Consider the following 18,969-nt stretch of genomic DNA (forward strand, 5'->3'; position numbering starts at 1 on the left):
CATCTTCAAAACCCGGTGCTCATGCTCCTGGGTGGGACCAAGGGATTTCTGAGAGAAGAAAGGATTCAAGATCCTCCACTTCTTTATGTGTTGCTTCCTGATGTAAATTTGTCTGAAGAGGAAGCTTGCCATCTTCCATTTCTCCTTCTCCTAACTTACCACAAAAAGTCTGACCTCTCACACATCCCAAACCCTCCAGAAGCTGAAGGTAAAAGCCACACCATCTCTTTGGAAAGAGGCAAATTTTTTAGTACACAGTCCTACATGCACATTCACACATGTACAAAATGACACACATACAGAGCTTATTAACCACAGCATGTTTGTCATAGCAAAGGTTTGGAACAACCTAAGTATTTCTCAGCAGAGTGCTAGTTGAACAAATTTAAGATATATTTACCCAAGGTAAGAATTTTTAGTCAGAAAAAAAGAATGAAGAAGCATTTTATGTATTGATATGAAACCATCTATATACTGCTAAAGAGGACTGGTGTTTTCTGTCAATGTATAAAAAGTACTTACACTTTTTTTTTTTTGCAAATGCACAGAAAGATATCTCTGGAAAAATAACCAAGAATGTAATAACAGAGAGGGTAAATGGGTGACTGGAGAATGGGCGGGGAGAGAGGTTTTGACTCTATACCCTTTAATGTCTTTTGAATTTTAAGCATGAGACATTATCTACTAATAAATAACTTAACTTAAAATTTAAAAATAAAACCCCCGAATCCTTCTTCTTTGCATTCAGCTGTGTCTGACTGCTCCTCCCTTTTTTGCTGGCTGCAAATTTCTGGAAGATATCCATCATCAAGTTAAGGAAGTTTCCTTTAATATCTGTTTTGCTAGGAGATGCTTTTTAAAAAATTAATGTAAGAATAGTATTGAATTTTGTCAGCATATAGTGAGATAATGATATTTTCCCCCTTTAATCTCTGTGTCGAATTGCAGTAATAGATATCTTAATGTTCAATCATCTATTTCTAGAATAAACCCACAATATATTATTCTTTCAATCCACTGCTGAATTTAATTTGCTAGTATTTTATTAGGATACTTTTTCATACATATTCCTAAGTAAAATAAACAGATCTCCTTCTTCTAATTCATCGATTTTGGTATCAGATTTATGCGAGGTTCATAAGTGGGGAGATGTCCATCTTTTCCTATGCTGTAGAACAATTTATGTAATATGAAAATCCGCTGGTTCTATTTAATTATTTAGCCCCAGTTGCCTTGTTTAGGGTAGATCTTTGCTTTTTCTTTTCAGGTTGTTTTATTTTTCTTAAATCACTTTTATCATCTATGTTGTTGTTGTTTAGTCGTTAAGTCATGTCCGACACTTTTGTGACCCCATGGGCTGTAGCCCTCCAGGCTTCTCTGTCCATGGGATTTTCCAGGCAAGAATACTGGAGTGAGTTGCCATTTCCTTCTCCAGGGGATCTTTCCAACCCAGGGATCGAACCCTGGTCTCCTGTACTGGCAGGCAGGTTCTTTACCACTGAACCACTGGGTCGGAGGGGAGCCCTTTTATCATCCATGAAAGAAAGTGAAAGTGAAGTCGAGTCCGGCTCCTGCGACCCCATGAACTGTAGCCTACCAGGCTTCTCTGTCCATGGGATTTTCCAGGCAAGAATACTGGAGTGGGTTGCCATTTCCTTCTCCAGGAGATCTTCCCGACCCAGGGATTGAACCCGGGTCTCCTGCATTGCAGGCAGGTGCTTTACCAGCTGAGCCACCAGGGAATTGCTGCCCTATAAATTATTTATCTGCTCTAGTTTTCCTTATTTATTCATATAAAGTTTCACATCATTGATGCATCCTTTAGAAAACTCTTCAAAAGCGCTTCCTTGATGGCTCGGTGATAAAGAGTCTGCCTGCCTATACAGGAGACGCAGGTTCAGTCTCTGATCTAGGAAGATCCCACATGCCATGGAGCAGCTAAGCTGTGAGCCGTGACTATTGGGCCTGTGCTCCAGAGCCTAGAACCTGCAACTGCTGAGTCCATGTGCCACAACTACTGAAACCCACACGCCCTGGAGCCTTTGCTCTACAACGAGAGAAGCCACCCAGATGAAAGGCCCGCTCTCCACAACTAGGGAAAAGCCCTCGCAGAAATGTAGACCCAGCACAGACAGTAAACACATAAAATTATAAAGAAGGATAGATTAAAAAAGAAAACTCTCCCATATTTATAATTGTTTCCCTGTTGCTAATCCTAATGTGTGTGTGTGCTTTTATTTCTAATATAATAATTTGTAGTTTCCCTTTTTTTTTTTTTGGTACTTAGAGTAGGAATTGTTTAGAAAAATGGACTTTAATCTCTATATGGTTCTGTTTATTTAAAAACCCCAAATAGGCAAAACTGATCTATGATGTTAGACATTAGTATATTGACTAACTTTTGGAAGGAAGAGGATTGGGAGGGGAGATAATGAAGGCTTCTGGATCCTTGCCTGCATGCGTCTAAGTTGCTTCAGTTGTGTCCGACTCTTTGTGAGTCTATGGATGGTAGCCCACCAGGTTCCTCTGTCCATGGGACTCTCCAGGCAAGTATACTGGAGTGGGTTGCCATGCCCTCCTCCAGGGGATCTTTCCAACCAAGGGATCAAACCCACATCTCTTATGTCTCCTACGTTGGTGGGTTCTTTACCACTAGCGCCACCTGGGAAGCCCTTCTGGGTCCTTATTAGTTATCTATTTTATGAATAGTAGTGTGTCTATGTCAGCCCCAATCTCCCAATTTATTCCTTCCCCGCACACTCCCTGGTAGCCATAAGTTTGTTTTCTACATCTGTGACTCAATTTCTGTTTTGTAAATAATTTCATTGGTACCATATTTTTTGGGATTCCACATGTAAGGAATATCTTATATTTGCCTTTCTCTGTCTGACTTACGTCACTAAATATGATGACCTCTAGGTCCATCCATGTTGCTGCAAATGGCGTTCCATGCCTTTTTATGGCCGAGTAATATTTCATTGTATATGTGTACCACATCTTCTTTATCTGTTCCTCCTATCAATGGACATTTAGGTTGCTTCCCTGTCTTGGCTATTGGAAACAGTGCTTCAGTGACCGCTGGGGTGCATCTGTCCTTTCAGATTATGGTTTTCTCTGGATATATGCCCAGGTTTTCCCTGGTAGCTCAACTGGTAAAGAATCCACCTACAATGTGGGAGACCTGGGTTCAATCCCTGGGTTCAGAAGATCCCCTGGAGAAGGGAACGGCTACCCACTCCAGTATTCTGGCCTAGAGAATTCATGGACTGTATAGTTCATGGGGTCACCAAGAGTCAGACATGACTGAGCAACTTTCACTCACTCACTCTGGATAGATACCCAGGTCTTCCCCTTCTTATAAGGATGCCAGTCCTATAGGATTAGGGCCCCACCCTTATGACCTCATTTAACCTTTATCATCTCCTCATAGGCCCTATGTCCAAATACACTCACATTGGAAACTAAGGCTTTAAGATATGAATTTTCTGTGAGGAGAATACAATTTGGTCCATAGCAGAGCTATCTGTTTTATGATTCATACATTTCTCTTAATGTATGTTATACTTTAATTTTAAAAGTGTATTCAGTAAAGTAAAATGAATGAGAACATGACAAGGGTCAGAAGTCCCATGCTCACAGCTGCTCTTGGAGACACAGGGACCACATAAACATCTTACACAGAGATAGACCAGTGCTCATGAGCCATTGTGAAAAGCCCAGTCCAGTCTCCAGGTGTGGGCTCTTTGCCTGACTCCCTTCTGCAGGACACATCCCATCTTAGATTGTATCAGAGTACTCACTGTCTCTGTGCAGAACCTGTGCATCACCTCCTTGGCAATTTTATCGATCATTGAGCCGATGAGTTCATGAACAGGCTATGGTCTGTGTTAGGGTGTGAGTGGCTGTTGGTAGAACAAAACACAGAGTATCCTTGGGGAGTCACAGATTTGTTAGGAGGTTATAAGGCAGCTAAGGCAGAGAGAGAGAAAGGAAGAAGAAAAGAAAGACATCAGAAGTATTTTAAAATGTCCAAGAGTTTTAAAACACTATTTAGTTATTAACTTATGATTATATTGCACTTTGGTCACTGTAATTTCCACTTTTTGAAATTTGTCAACATTCTCTGTGTGGCCTAATGGTCAAAATTTGTGAATGTTCCTCCTAGCATGAGAAAGTGCATATTCATTCAACAGATATTTAGTGAGAGCCTAAGCGACCACTCAGTTTCAAATTCTTAGGATGTTATCAGTGAACAAAATAAACATCCTTACCCTTGTGGAGTTTTAATTTAAGTGAGAGGACACAAGTGAAAGCAATATTCACATAGAATAAACAAATTATAAAGTAACGTTACGTGTGCTATGGAAAGGGACAAAATAGTAAAGTAGGATGGGGAATACAGGGTGGGGGCACAGATCACAATTTAATGTAGGGTGGTCAGGGAAGGCCTACTTGAAGTGTGAGGGTAGAGGAGGTATGTATGTATATGTGTGTATGCAGGTGTGCACACTTCCTGAAAGGCTTTGTAGGGTTTTGCAGGACTTGAACCCTTAGTGAAGTGGGTTTGGATAGAAAGATGCCACAATCTCAGCTTTTCAGAAGTAACGTTGATTACTTTATGTAGATTTGACTGTAGGGGAACAAGAGTGGAGGCCAGGAGGTGGCTAGGAGGTTATTGAGATTGTTCATGTGGGAGATGATGGGGGCTTGGATCAGGGTGACAGCAGTAGAGATGAAGAGAGGTGGATTGAGGATATGTTTTGAAAGTAGAGTCAGTGGGGTTTCCGGACAGTTTGGTGATGGAGAATCACAGAGAGAAGTCCAGGACTGTGCCAAGGTTTTGGCTTGAGTGGCTTTCTAGAGCTGCCATTCACTGAGATGCAGAAGACTGTAGATGGGTCATGTTGGGAGCTGGAGATCGGGAACTCAACTTCTGAAATGCTAAATTAGAGATGTTTCGAGTAGCTAATTGGATCCATGAATATGGGATTTGGGAGAGAGGGCTGGGAATGAGATATAAATTTAGGAACTGTCAATTAAGTGAAAGTGAAAGTGTTAGTTGCTCAGTCGTGTCTGACTCTTCACGACCCTGTGGACTGTAGCCCACCAGGCTCCTCCGTCCGTGGAATTCTCTAGCCAAGAATACTGGAGTGGGTTGCCATTTCCTTCTCCAGGGGATCTTCCCTACTCAGGGATTGAACCCAGGTCTCCTGCATTGCATGCAGATTCTTTAGTGTCTGAGCCACCACGGAAGCCCTCGGAACTGTCAGGAGGTGGTTGGTGTTTACAGCCAAGAGACTAGATGAGGTCACTTAGGGAATGAGTGTGGTTGGAGAGAAGAAGAGCCCAAGGACTAAACCATGTAGCACACACGTGTTAAATCTGGGAGCGTGAAGGAACAGGCAAAGGACTGAGAAAGAGGCACCAGTGAAGTGTGAGGAAACAGAGGAGGGGTCATGGAGGTCAAGTGTAGAAAGTGAATCAAGGGGAGGCAATATATTATTTGTTTTGAGGTTATAATATTTACTGTATATTGTTAATTGTTATTCAGATATTCTAAATTCTTCATTTGTATCTACTCTTGTCAATTTCTGATATTTTAAATTTTGTCATAGAGATTGTGGATTTGTCCATTTGCGCATGTATATCTACCATTTTTGTTTTATATATTTCAAAGCTTTAATGCTAATGCATAATGATTTACTTCTATATTTTTTCTACCAATTTTTTTGGTTTAAAATTTACAAAATTTGTGTATAGGTTTGATCTTCCTTAAAAACATTTATCGGAGTATATAGTTGATTTACAATGTTGTGTCAGTTTCAGGTGGACAACATAGTGATTCCGTTATACAGATGCATATGTTCATTCCTTTTGAACTATTTCCCCATGTAGATTATTACAGAATATTGAGTAGAGTTCCCTGTGCTATACAGTAGGTCCTTGCTGATTATCTCTTTTATGTACTGTCTAGTAGTGTATGTTAATCTCAGACTCCTAATTTATACCTCTCTCCATGTTTTCCCTTCGGTAATCATCAGTTTGTTTTCAGAATCTGTGAGTCTGTTTCTGTTTGTTAAATAAGTTCACTTATGTAATTTTTTAGAAGTTAAATTCCACATATGAGTGCTATCATATGATATTTGTCTTTCTCTGTCCTCTACTTTTAAAATTTATTTATCTCCATGTTGTTTTCTTTGAGGGGACTTAGAGTAAAATAGAAAACACCACAATATTAAGGACAGGGAAAGAAATGAGAGTAAGAGATGGAAGATGAGAGATAAGCAAAGAATAGATTTAGGCCTGAGAAAAGCTATAGTGATTAAAAGCCGTCAAATGCAAGCTCCCCAAATATCGCCAACACAGCCTGTTGCTAAGACAACGCTAAACTGATCGCTCACTGTGGAAGGGAGAACACCAGCAGCGCTGCAACGGGACTTCAGCTCTGTCTCCAAGGGGCAAAGGCAAAGCTGGGTCTCACTGAGAACTGAAAGTTTTATCAAAGCAGGTCTTTCAGTGTGCTGCTGGATCAGGATTGGGTAAAAGTCATGACTAATGGCTTATTTTTTAAAAATTTATTTACTTTAATTGGAGGCTAATTACTTTACAGTATTGTAAAGTTTTGTCACATAAATATTGACATGAATCAGCCATGGGTGTACATGTGTTCCCCATCCTGAACCCCCCTCCCACCACCCTTCCCTTCTCATCCCTCAGGGTCATCCCAGTGCACCAGCCCTGAGCACCCTGTCTCATGCATCCAACCTGGACTGTCGATGTGTTTCACACATAACTAATGGTTTAGAATTGGTGGGACAGCAAGGTGGGCACTTTGAGGTGAGAGATTCGAAGAATCTTAGGGAGTAAGCTGTCTGTTGATGGTTCTTTTAGAGGCATTGCTGTGTCTTTTGAGAGGTTCACGTAATGAACTTTCACGTTACTTTCCTGAGAAGTCTCCTGGCATAGCAGTTATACTAATGCATGTGATGGAATACTGAAGTCATGTTAAGGAAGACAGTAAGCTCTGTGTGCACAGGGGACGTGGGCTGTGTTTGTTTTAGTTCATCAAAACAAAACTGAGCTGGGTCATTTCTCACCGTGGTGCAGACCTCCAGCCCTCTGCCCTGACCACAGTAGGACTGCTCACTCTGGGCTCCCAAGGCTTTGAGCTGTCTTTCTAAGCAAGCAGTTAATGGTTCAACATCTCCTTAATGCTTGTAAAGTTTTTGCAGTCAATGGGACTGTGATTCCTAATGAGCAAAGTCAATTTAAATTGAAGAAAGCATAAGATTTGGACCAATAGTGCTCATTGTTTATCTGCAATGGCTGTCCCAAAAGACATAATCTTTTGTCCATTACTGACAAATTAGTTTTGGAATTTTCAACTCCCATTTTGTTCTCTTATACGCTTTTAGTTACACGTGATTAATGGCTGTACTTGTCCTGACACTCCATTTTTAGGGTGCAAAGATTTCCTGGTAAATGTGTCACTCTTCAGCTACCAAGCACAATTTACAGTATTCAACCTCATTCCCTTAGATTGCCTCACTACCCTGAGCATTGCTGAGAAAGACTCAGCCTAACAATGTGGATTTAATTTTCTTATTATTTTCCCTAAAAGAATCACCAAGATCCTACAAAAGGCTTAAAGATGGTTTTAATTCATCTCCCCATATGATATTAATCTTGATATTATTTTGCTGTTTGGTCTTATCATTTAACTAATTGAATAATTAAATACTAATTGAATAAAACCTACTGTCCAATGCATAAATAGGCATTACACTTTTCATAATGAAAAATGAAGTCAGCATCATCCTCTCTGTGGTGGACATTGTCCGCGTCACACCCAGATGCCTCTACCTATCGACTGGACACAACCCCAGAAGCTGGGAGTGTTGATGACTAATTCTTCACAACTGCCCCCTTCAGAGAGTTGGTCTGACAGACAGGAGCTGTCTGGCCTGTACTATTATACCCCCAGCCTGCCCAGGGCAGCGCACAGCCAATGAGTGATTGACATGAGTATAAAAGGCCAGCCCTCTTGCCTCAAGCTGGGACTAACTGCAATACAATTCATGCTTCATCAGGGCAGAAAAAGCCTCTGGTCTGTAGTGTGATCAGCCTTGACAGCCCCTAGGACCCTTTGTTCTGAGCAAAGCTGCTGGGCCCCAGGTTCCCACCACCAGCAGTTCCCCTCCACTCCTGGACTTGAGCAACTCCCAAAATGGCATCCAGTAATTTGTTTCTGAACCCCAGAATTATAGACTTAAAAATGTGACCAACAGAGGTTGGAGATGTCAGTCTGAGGAAAAGAAAAGTGAAGTTGCCAGAGGATGGTGACTAAGAATAACTCACTGGATGCTTTCTCATATTCTCATATACAACTGATGGGAGTGCAAATTGACTCAGTCATTGCTTCCTGGTAAAATGATCATAGCTTTTGACCTAGTTATTGCACATCTCTAAATTTATTCCTAATAAACAGATGATTAATTAGGCAAAGAATCAACTATATGGAGACCCATTTCAGTGTTATTTATAATAACAACAACAACAGCAAAAAAACCGGAGACAACCAGGAGCCCAAAAAAGGGGAATTATGCAATGCAACACTATTTAGTTATCTAACCATATCCTTTATCATCACTCATGGTTTTTTGTGGACAGACTGGAGATGGCTCATCTCTGCTCCATGTCCATGTCTGGGCCCTCAGCTGGAGAACTTAAAGGCTGGAATAATATGAAGGTTTGTTTGCTCTCATATTGGCGGATGCTGATAATTAGCTAGAGCCCAACTGGGTATGTCAGCTGGAACTGTCACATATGGCTTTTCCATGCAGCTTGGACTTCCTCACAATGTGGTGTCTTGGTTCCGAGACTGAAAAGAAAGAAGGAGAGTCAGGCAGAAGCCATATTGCCTTTTATGACCTGCTGTGCAAATCACACAGCGTCATCTATGACACATTCTCCTTACCGCAGCAGTTACGAAAGCCTGGCAGGGTTGAAAAGAAGGAAACACAGACCCCACCTCTTGATAGAGTCATGTCAGTGTCACGCTGTAGAAAGAGCACATGGGATGGGATATATAATATGCTAGTGCTGGCATCTATGGGAAATACAGTGTGACTGTAACCAATCACATCTTAATGTCTAATGGCATAGGGAAATGTTCATGATATGCTATGAACTTAAAAAGATCAGATTCCAAGACAGTATGCACAGTATAATTCCACTATGAAAGAAAATTGTGTAGATGCAAGGTATTAACAATGGCTTCCACCAGAGATGAGATGAATTTAAATGGGTAAACTGCATAAGCCATTTGTTCAAGTGTGTGTGTGTGTGTTTGGGGTAGGGTTGTTTACTGAAAGCATCTGTCTTTTTGCCTGTAGGCAGCTCCAGGGGCTTCCTTTGGAAGAGTTCTCTTTGGCCCCCTGAGTAGATCATTGGATTTAATAGTCAGGAAAAGCTATTTTTACTCAGTGATGCCTCTGGGTGTTCTTCCAGGAGCCCTGGCCTGAGTCCAGTTTACTTGGCACTGATTCCCAGCAGCATGTGGCCCCAAGGACAAAGCATGAGTGAATTAAAGTTTAATTAAAGGTAAAACTCCAGTGTAGATGGGGCTGCCTGTTTTCTCTTGGGTCGTTAGTGCAGATGGGTAATAATCAACCTCCCTCCTGGGCTTGTGTGTAATCAGTTTCCCCTGCACTTCTGTGGGACACCTTTCTTTTTCTCTTGCAAAGAGGATGAAAAGGTGTTGAAAAATATGGTAATGAAAACACAGAGAACCAGTGTGGAGAGAGTCTGGGGTAGCAAATGCAAAGTAGTTCTCAGGTTTATAATCAAATTTGTCCCCATGCCTTGCAGACTCCCTGTCCTGGGCCCCTCACACAGCCATCTTTGAAAGACCAGATGGAAAGGGTTTCTTGGGGCCAGACCTGCCTCTCAGGCGTATCAAGGCGCACTTAGCCAGATAATACCCCTGCTGTGGGTGTGGGCATGGGGTGGAGGGGGTGTACCCAGTTCGGTGGCTTTGGATTTCCGTGCAGAGCAGAGACAGGGTGGACTGGTCCAGGCCTCACAAACCACCTAAAGCTGACTGAGTAAGAGCACCAACAGAAGGGGCTGCATAGCTGGGAGACAAAATCAAGAAGAAGGAAAGGCACTTTGACATGTGCATGGAACCCAGTATGGAAGGCGCCACAGAGACGCTGTTCCAACTGCTGGGTGGCTGTTAGGTCCACTGCCAAGCTGAACTAACTGCTCAGAAAGCTCAGTGGACCATCAGAGGCACCTTCTAGGTCAAGGGTTGTTCTGGTCATACGCTGGCTCTGGAACTCTCCATGAGGCCCAGCAGCTCCTGGAGCCGCAGTCTTCTCACCTGTGAAATGGGGCTTAGCTCACCTGCCTTACCTTGCTGGAGGCGCCACTGAGATGATGCCTGCCAGAGTTAGTCCTTGCGCTCAGAAAGATGGGAGTTTATTGTTAAAAAAACTATCAAAACCTTTCCATTGTTCCTAACACTTCCCTCTGATGATTTCCTTAAAAAAAAAAAGTACCTGAAGGCGGAAGTTAAGGCCCCTCAACATGTAATTGTGTTAAAATGAAATTCATTCAAGTTTCATTCCAGAAAGTTATAGTGATTTACATTTGCTCCAAAGAGGATACATCTCCCTCAGAAATCATCACTCCCATGTTCAATTTCACTATGGTGGAAAATTATTCCCAACTAAAGGCTCTTTTTTTTCATTTATTTTTATTAGTTGGAGGCTAATTACTTTACAATATTGTAGTGTTTTTTGCCATACATTGACATGAATCAGCCATGGATTTACACAAAGGCTCTTTTTAACCCTTGAAAGTGAGTTCCAGGAGGCCTGCTCCTCTGCAGTCCAAAACAAGCCAGCCAGGTGACTGCCAAGGGAGGCATCTCCAGGGAATGGCCGAGCACGTTACTTAGACATCACAACAAAGGGGATTAAATCCCAGGAGGGACATTTTTCTGTACTTTTCAAACCAAAGTTTTTTTTTTTTTCTTGAGTGCCTGGAGCATTTGAGAGTTTAGCCAGTTTTGTATAACCTCTCCATTTCTTCTGACTTTTAGGTCTTTTCTCTAAAACAAACTCAAAAACAAGCAAAGGGATTCCCTTGTGTCAGATGGTCAAGAATCCACCTGCATTCTCTCTAAAGCCAGTCACTTTCTCTCTTCCTATAATAAATCTTTCTCTGCCTGAAAAAAAAAAAAGAATCCACCTGCAATGCAGGAAACCTTGGTTCCATCCCTAGGTCAGGAAGATCCCCTGGAGAAGGGAATGGCAACCCACTTCAGGATTCTTGCTAGGAGAATCCCATGGACAGAGGAGCCTGGTGGGCTCCAGTCCATGGGGTCACAAAGAGTCAGACACAACTGAGCGACGAACACTGCCACTAACGTGTGCTATCTGCACTAAGTCATTTCAGTCATGTCCCACTCTTTGCGACCCATGGACCGTAGCCCACCAGGCTCTCCTGTCCATGAGATTCTCTAGGCAAGAATCCTGCAGTGGGTGGCCATGCCCTTCTCCAGGGGCTGCAAGGGCTGGATTTAAATAGGTCAATAGCATCATCTATTGGCCATATGCGGGTACTGCAGCTACTCTTCTTTTCCAACTTAATTTACAAAAGATATCCCTGCCACACTCTAACAGAGAATTAGAAAGTGAAAAAGCAGCGCTGTCTTCAGAGAATTACATTAACACCTTATTATCTCCAAAGACACTAGTTGAGGAGAGTGATGCATGCAGTGACAGTGATCTAGCTTGAGGAGGATGCCATCGTATGTATATCACATCTTCTTTACCTGTTCTGGAGAAGGAAATGGCAACCCGCTCCAGTATTCTTGCTTGGGAAATGCCATGGACAGAGGAGCCTGGCAGAGCTACAGTCCATGAGGTTGCAAAGAGTCGGACACGACTTAGCAATTAAAGAGTAGCAGCTTTATTCATTCATCTATTGATGAACACTTAGGGTGCGTCCATGTCTTGGCTGCAGTAAACATAGGTGTGCATATATCTTTTCAAATTATTGTTTTCATTTTCTTTGGATAACTATCCAGGAATGGAATTGCTAGATTGTATGGTAGCTCTATTTTTAATTTTTTGAGGAACCTGCATACTGTTTTCCATAGCGGCTGTGCACATTTACATTCCCACAGTGTATGAGGGTTCCCTTTTCTCCATGCCATCTCCAACATTGTTATTTCTTGTCTTTATGATAATAGCCATTCTAACAGGTATGAGGCAATATCCCATTGTGATTTTGATTTGCATTTCCCTGATAATTAATCGTGCTAAACATCTTTGCATGTGTCTGTGGACCATCTCTATGTCTTTGGGAAAGTATCTAGATCCTCTGCCCATTTCAAAAATTACATTGTTTGTTTTTGCTATTAAGTTGTTTAAATTCTTAATATATTTTGGATACTAACCCCTTATTTGATATATGATTTGCAAATATCTTCTCTCACTCACTAGGTTGCCATTTCATTTTGTAGATGGCTTTCTTTTCTGCACAGAAACTTTTTAATTTGGTGTAGTCCCATGTGTTCATATTCACTTTTGTTGCCTTTGCTTTTGAGGACAGATCCAAAAATTCCATTGAGTCTGTTTCTGTTTCATAAATAGATTTATTTGCGCTGTATTTTAGATTCCATATATAAGTGATATCAAATGGTTTTTTTCTCTCTCTGACTTCGCTTAGTATGATAATCTCCATCCATGTTGCTGCAAATGGCATTATTTCATTCCTTGTATAACCAACTAATATTCCATTGTTTATGTTAACGATCACATCTTCTTTATCCACTAATCTGCTGATGGATGTGTGGGTTGTTTTCATGTCTTGGCTATTGTAAATAGTGCTGCTATGAACTTAGGGGTGCATGGATCTTTTTGAGTTAGTTTTGTCTGGATATTTGCCCGATCATATGGCAACCCTGTTTTTGGCTCTTTGAGGAACCTCCGTACTGTTTTCCATAGTGGCTGCAGGGTGATGTTCTCCTTCTTACAGTGGGCTGGGGCAGAACCACAAGATCTCTGGAGGTAGGCCTGAATTTGAAAGATGGGAAATATTAGGGGATATTTGTATCTGATGAAAATGATACAGTTGGGTGGTACATATTTACAATGGAATATTACTCAGATGTAAAAAGGGACGCATTTGAGTCAGTTCTAGTGAGGTGGGTGAACCTAGAGCCTATTATACAGAGTGAAGTAAGTCAGAAAGAGGAAAACAAATATCACATATTAATACATATATATGGAATCTAGAAAAATGGCAATGATGAACCTATTTGTAGGGCAGCAGTGGAGACGCAGACATAGAGAGCAGACTTGTGAGCACAGTGGGTGAAGGAGACAGTGGGACAAGTTGAGAGAGGAGCATGGAAGTTTAGTTGCCACATATGAAATAGCCAGTGGGAATTTGCTGTATGATGGAGGGAGCTCAAGCCAGCGCTCTGCAACAACACAGAGGAGTGGGATGGGGTAGGAGGTGGGAGGGAGGTTCAAGGGAGAGGGGACGTATGCATACCTATGGCTGATTCATGCTGATGTATAGCAGAAACCAACACTATATTTTAAAGCAATTATCCTCCAATTAAAAATAAATATTTTGTTTTAAAAGCAAAAAAACAGAAAAGGATCCAGTAGGGAGGGAGAAGTTGATGATTCAGAAAAAGGAGGGTAATGACAGTGATAATTCATTGAGAAGAGGATGCAAATTGAGGGTTTAGTTTTAATGTGAGCAAGTACCCTTCATCCATCATAAACAGAAAAGAAGACAGAGAGTATACACCACTGCCTTAGATGAGAAGATTTGAAGATGGAAAAATGCAGGAGTTTCAAATACCTCAGTGAAGGATGAGGCAAAGGCTTCAGCTGTGTAAGACGGAGGACGGGGATGAAGGGAAAGGGCGCGGAACCGTTGTTTTCCGCCAGCCACCATCAGCTGTCCTGTGTAGGTACGGAGCCAGGAGGTGAGTTTAACAAGGGCAGCATTTTGACAAATGAGTACAAAGGAAGGAGACAAGATCAAAGGAGACAAGAGTATTTGCAAGGAGATAACTATAATGGTAAGCCAGGGAAGCTATGCCGCATCATGAAGTCTGTGATAATTACATGAGCCGATGTACAAAAGGTACTCAGAACTCTAGGTTACAAGTGTTGGAAAGAGGTTAGACATTTTTTACTTTTGTCGCAAGGGAAGTGAGAAAATGAGGGACAATGCTTGGTTAAAATCCGGAAGTGTCAAAGGATCTATTGTTAGAGTACATTTTCTGAAGTTATACCTGCCAACACCTCCCTGGGGAGATTCTCTGGTCAGATGCCCTCTTGTGATGCCGTCCTCGACTCACATAGAATCAAATCCCTGAATAATTTCCAGGCTACCAATGAGCCTCCCATTAGGCTTCCCTCACTTGTGAAGGTGAGATCTGCCAGAGGCTCTCCAAGTGAGCAAATTACTAATGGTTAATCTGCCACGTGAGTCATGTTCCAGGTTCTTTAGGCCTAAGGGAGTGCCATCATTGAGGATGTCAGGGCTTTAAGGGAGCCCAGACACTACTTTTCCCAGACAAAAGTTGCTAGTATTCAAGTGACCCTCTGAGTGGGTGTGACCCCAGTGGCCAGAAAGTCCCACTCACCTGTGTATTGGTCCAAGACAGAGGTTTAAACCGAGGGCACTATGTATTTATGGTGTGTGTGTGTATGTGTGAAGTATATGTAATGGTCATCTGAGTTAAATTCACCCATTCCAGTCCATTTTAGTTCACTGATTCCTAAAATGTCGATGTTCACTCTTGCCATCTCCTGTTTGACCACTTCCAATTTGCCTTGACTCATGGACCTAACCCTGGAGAAGGAAATGGCAACCCACTCCAGTACTCTTACCTGGAAAATTCCATGGACGGAGGAGCCCGGTAGGCTACAGTCCATGGAATCACAAAGAGTTGGACATGACTGAGCAACTTCACTTCACTTCACATGGACCTAACATTCCAGGTTCTTATGCAATATTGCTGTCTATAGCATCAAACTTTGCTTCTATCACCAGTCACATCCACACTGGGTGTTGTTTCTGCTTTGGCTCCATCTCTTCATCGTTTCTGGAGTTATTTCTCCACTGATCTCCAGTAGCATATTGGGCACCTACCGACCTGGGGAGTTCATCTTTCAGTGTCCTTTCTTTTTGCCTTTTCATACTGTTCCCGGGGTTCTCAAGGCAGGAATACTGAAGTGGTTTGCTGTTCCCTTCTCCAGTTTTGTCATAACTCTCCACCATGATCCGTCCGTCTTGGGTGGCCCTACATGGCATAGCTCATAATTTCATTGAGTTAGACAAGGCTGTGGTCCATGTGATCAGTTTGGTTAGTTTTCTGTGATTGTGGTTTTCATTCTGTCTGCCCTCTGATGGAGAAGGATAAGAGGCTTATGGAAGCTTCCTGATGGGAGAGACTGACTGAGGGGGAAACTAGGTCTTGTTCTGATGGTTGGGGCCATGCTCAGTAAATCTTTAATCCAATTTTCTGTTGATGGGCGAGGCTGTGTACCCTCCCTGTTGTTTGACCTGAGGCCAAACTATGGTGGAGGTAAGGAAGATAATGGCGGCCTCCCATGCACACACTGCTGCACTCAGTGCCCCCGACCCTGCAGCAGGCCACCGCCGACCCACGCCTCTGCCAGAGACTCCTGGACACTCACGACCAAGTCTGTGTCAGTCTCTTGTGTGTGTAAAACTCCAGATTGTGTTTTCCAACGGGTGACAATTTAGCAGAAGCCTTGGTTGTTTTCTAGCTTAATCATCCATTCTCTGGAGGCCATTAACAGATGTCTCTGTTTACACTTGAATTAAATTCCTTCTATTAACACTGGGATAGATAGTAGGTGAGGTGGCTTTATACATCCCCTGGGCAAGACTATGAAAGCATTTTCTTATCTCTCCCAGGTAAAAGCAAACCGAAATATATTTCTATGGATTGCAATGATAAAGGAATGTTGGCTAGATCAATTTCAGCATAACATTTGAGGGATGACAAAATTAAACCCATCAGCTGATGCTTTAATGATGCCTGCAACAACTTAAAGCTTCCCGTCCAGAGTGAACAAGTTTTTTGAAGTGGCCACAAGGGGGTGGTAAAGGACTGCATACTTGCTCTTACCATCTTCCTCTTTCAGTTCAGTTTAGTTCAGTTCAGTTGTGCAGTCGTGTCCAACTCTTTGCAACCCCATGGACTGCAGCATGCCAGGCTTCCCTGTCCATCACCAACTCCCAGAGTTTACCCAAACTAATGCCCATTGAGTTGTGATGCCATCCAACCATCTCATCCTTTGTTGGCCCCTTCTCCTCCTGCCTTCAATCTTTCCCAGCATCACGGTCTTTCCCAGTGAGTCCGTTCTTCACATCAGGTGGCCAAAGTATTGGAGTTTCAGCTTCAACATCAGTCTTTCCAATGAATATTCAGGATTGATCTCCTTTAGGATGGACTGGTTGGATCTCCTTGCAGTTCAAGGGACTCTCAAGAGTCTTCTCCAACACCACAGTTCAAAAGCATCAGTTTGTCAGCACTTGACTTTCTTTATAGTACAACTCTCACATCCATACATGACTACAGGAAAAACCAAAGCTTTGACTAGACTGACCTTTGTTGGCAAAGTAATGTCTCTGCTTTTTAACATGCTGTCTAGGTTGATCATAGCTTTTCTTCCAAGGAGCAAGTAATTTCATGGCTGCAATCACCATCTGCAGTGATTTTGGAGCCCCCCCCCCCCAAATAGTCTCTCTGTTTCCATTGTTTCCCCATCTATTTGCCATGAAGTGATGGGACCAGATGCCATGATCTTAGTTTTCTGAATGTTGAGCTTTAAGCCAACTTTTTCACTCTCCTCTTTCACTTTCATCGAGGCTCTTTAGTTCTTCTTCGATTTCTGCCATAAGTGTGGTGTCATCTGCATATCGGAGGTTATTGATATTTCTCCTGTCAATCTTGATTCCAGCTTGTGCTTCATCCAGTCCAGCATTCCTCATGATGTACTTTGCATATAAGTTAAATAAGCAAGGTGACAGTATAGAGCCTTGACGTACTCCTTTCCCGATTTGGAACCAGTTCTGTTGATCCATGCCCTTACTTCCATAAAATCATTCCCTTGGTACCCTATGGTGTTTCATTTCAACAGTCTTAATCCATTGTGTAGGTTGCTAGTGGTTCTCATAGTTTCTGAGTATCAGGTTAATGTTTCCTGAATTTTTAACAAGTTAATAGCGATTAGGTTCTTCGAGTGGACATTAGTGACCAGGGGGTAGATGGGTCTTTCCCTACTTCAAGGGGTTATGTGTGTGTGCCCAGGTGCATTCAGCTCCCTGCGACCCCATGGACTGTAACCCGCCAGGCTCCTCGGTCCATGGGATTTCCCAGGCAAGAATACTGGAGTGGGTTGCCATTTCCTACTCTGTGGGAATCAACCCAGGGATGGACCCAGAATCCCTCAAGGGATTATACCATTCTCTAAATCCTTGGTGATGCTTTCCCTGTGGAATCTGTCATGGGTGATGTGGATTAAAGTGCTTTCTGATTTATCTCCACTCTCCAGACTATATGTGGTTCCTTGCCCAGTAATTGAGGTGGGCCTGGGATCCTGATGATGGATGAAAGACACATGGAGACAAACATAGTGGTTACAGCTAGCTTCCTTCTGGATCATCCTGTAGGCCCAGAGACCCTCCAGGCTAGAGCAGAGAGCTGAAGCAGAAGCCCAGCTTGGAGGATCAAGATTACTTAGATTTCTAGTAGGGGAATTTAGCTTTGAAATTTAGTCCCCTTTGTGCACTGAATGAATGGTGCTTATCTCTATGTAATTGCTTTTGGCATGAAAAGAAGTCTGCAGGTTGTTCACTGGTTTGAGATGAAAGCACCACAATTCAGATCCTGCCCTCAGTTCATTGACAGATCTACTGCTCCCCCTGCTAGATTCAAAATCAGGCTGATGAGCTAACAGGCCACCTCACACTGGCATCCTCACCGCCTATGCTGAGTTTAAATTGCCGTTTATGTTCTCCATAAAGACCAGAGAGGGCTTCCGTGGTGGCTCAGTGGTAAAGAATCTGCCTGCCAATGCAGGAGATGCAGGAGATGTGGGTTCGATCCCTAGATCAGGAAGAGCCCCTGGAGAAGGCAATGGCAAACCACTCCAGTATTTTTGCCTGGGAAATTCCATAGACTGAGGAGCCTGGCGGGCTAGTCCATGGGGTCACAAAAGAGTTGGGTATGACTTAAGTGACTGAACAATAGGCCAGAGAACCCCACAGCCACCTGTCACCTGACATAACGTGCCTGGGTTAGGGACAGCCAAGGACAGCGTGGTGTTTCCTCCTCTGCCAGCACTCCTGCCACCATGAATGGTTTTCCAGGAGTGAAGACAGACAGACATTTCTCCGGCTCAGGGCTTTTCTTTTCCCAAGCGTCTACTATCCAGATGGAAAGGGAGTTAAATGCCCACATAGCCACGTGAAAGGCGCCATCCATACTGAAGGCACCCTTCCGTGGATTTCTTCCTGCTTGACTCACTCGCCGACTCTCGGCCCCCGTGATCGCAGACAAGCACAATGGTGCATGTCAAGCGAGGGTGGCTGGTCGCTGTCCACCGCAAGTGAGAATTGTCTTTGGTTTTAGATACAGCAGGGCCTTGCCTGCCTCATTTCCTTCCCACGCCCAATTCTGGCTTGGTGTGGGGAAACCTCAGAGGCCCACTGAACAAGTCTGTGTAGGCAATCTAATGAGCTCAATTCTTTCTAAGCCCTAACTGCCCATTCCCTTCGCTGGAGCCCAGCTGGTAACAGAAGGCACACAGACGGCTGTTACCATTCTGTACGTCTCAAGTTATCTTGGTTAAGTGTATCTGATTGGGACTAGGACTGTTCCTTCCCTAAGATGAG

General features: G+C 42.9%; 1 non-coding gene across 1 annotated transcript; it reads right to left on the reverse strand.

Annotated features, from left to right (window-relative positions):
• Window positions 1–1,670: 1,670 nt before the first annotated feature.
• On the reverse strand, window positions 1,671–1,742 carry TRNAC-GCA. The gene has a single exon. It is a non-coding gene; the product is annotated as a tRNA-Cys (tRNA).
• Window positions 1,743–18,969: the final 17,227 nt, after the last annotated feature.

This window comes from Cervus canadensis, chromosome 22 (genome assembly GCF_019320065.1).
Source record: "Cervus canadensis isolate Bull #8, Minnesota chromosome 22, ASM1932006v1, whole genome shotgun sequence".
In the NCBI taxonomy this organism is placed as follows: Eukaryota; Metazoa; Chordata; class Mammalia; order Artiodactyla; family Cervidae; genus Cervus; species Cervus canadensis.